This window comes from Aplysia californica, unplaced genomic scaffold, assembly GCF_000002075.1.
Source record: "Aplysia californica isolate F4 #8 unplaced genomic scaffold, AplCal3.0 scaffold01725, whole genome shotgun sequence".
Taxonomy (NCBI): domain Eukaryota; kingdom Metazoa; phylum Mollusca; class Gastropoda; order Aplysiida; family Aplysiidae; genus Aplysia; species Aplysia californica.
The window spans coordinates 34,593-35,980 of record NW_004798995.1 but is presented as its reverse complement, the minus strand read 5'-3'; the positions used below and the strand labels follow the sequence as shown (position 1 = coordinate 35,980).

Below are 1,388 nucleotides of genomic sequence, written 5' to 3'. Positions count from 1 at the left end.
ACACTTACCCAGGAGCTTTGGCAACATTTTGGGTTTTATTTTCCTCAACTGTCTCAATTTGTCACAAAAGTACTCTGGGGAAGTAATTTATGTCAACGTCTTGTGGGTTTTTTAAAATCTCATTTCTCACAGATTTACCCAAAAGTAGTATTTGTTTCAACGTCTTGTACTTTCCCTCTCAAGTACCTCATCTCTCCTAGACTTTCCCTGCAGCAGTATTTATGACGTCAACGTCTATCTAATCCACGAGTATCTCCGTCTTTCTGCAGGGGCGTTAGTTCCTCTCAGCCCAGGTCGCCCTCACAGGCAGGGTCACAAGCCCGCCACCTAACGGTCGTATTGGGCGTAAAAAGCACCCACATGAAGACAAAAACTCTTTCTAGTCATACCATGTGAAGACAGAAGCCCTCTCTAGTAACACCTAGAATATTCCTCACTCACAAGACTTCTCTAGTAACACCTAGAATATTCCTCACTCACAAGACTTCTCTAGTAACACCTAGAATATTCCTCACTCACAAGATGTATTGTATCACCCTAACACCCTTACTAAAACGAACATTCACAACCTTGGAAATTTGCAGTAAACGTGTTTCAGGTGTCTTGTATACGTCTGATTACATTTCTGAGGTCGTAATTTAATTTGCCACGAGATGACCCAAAATAGAACAGCCATTTTAATATCAGAAGAGTGCATGAAGGATTATCTTCTTGAAAAAGACCGAACAAATGATGTGCAAACAAAAAAAGACATAAAGAATGGGGTTTCCACCTTTTTGTGATATAATCAAACTACTCATTGCATCTTTGCGTGATCCTAGAAACTGCAAACCACCCCCAACGTCGTCCGTCCCTCTATGTCATAACCCTCCCCCCCCCTCACCCGGAATCACAATCTTTGACATTGTCTTTATTTCTCCACCAGCCATCGTCACCACGACATAAGATAGTATTACAAAATGATATTCATTAGGGAACCTAAACAAGTGGGTAACGGGGAAAGATCAGGGAAACGTAGCTTTTTTGAGAGCATCCGAGCAAAGGAATGAATGGAGAACCATGATCGCCGATGTCTGTCGCAGATCTGGCACTGGATGATGATGATGATGATGATGATGATGATGATGATGATGATGATGGCATTCATTAAGAGCGTGCAATACAACCTTGGGATCGTTTTCGGCTCCTGTTGTAGATGATTGAATCTTCTAGGTGAACCACAGGCAGGAAGTATTAGAAAGAGAAATGTCTGATTCGTCACACACTTGCCCTGATATACACCACAGGTCAAATTAGTCATTGAAAAAATAGCAAACTTCATCAACCACATTATGTACTCTCTCTCTCTCTCTCTCTCTCTCTCTCTCTCTCTCTCTCTCTCTCTCTCT

The 1,388-nt window shown here is 41.9% G+C and overlaps 1 protein-coding gene across 1 annotated transcript in view; it reads left to right on the top strand.

Annotated features, from left to right (window-relative positions):
• The window catches only part of LOC100533423 (neuropeptide Y), a gene marked incomplete at its 5' end in the record, with an annotated part of 8,142 nt that overhangs the window by 1,549 nt on the left and 5,205 nt on the right, over positions 1 to 1,388 (top strand). Inside the window, 1 exon segment of the mRNA NM_001204706.1 lies at positions 1,331 to 1,388.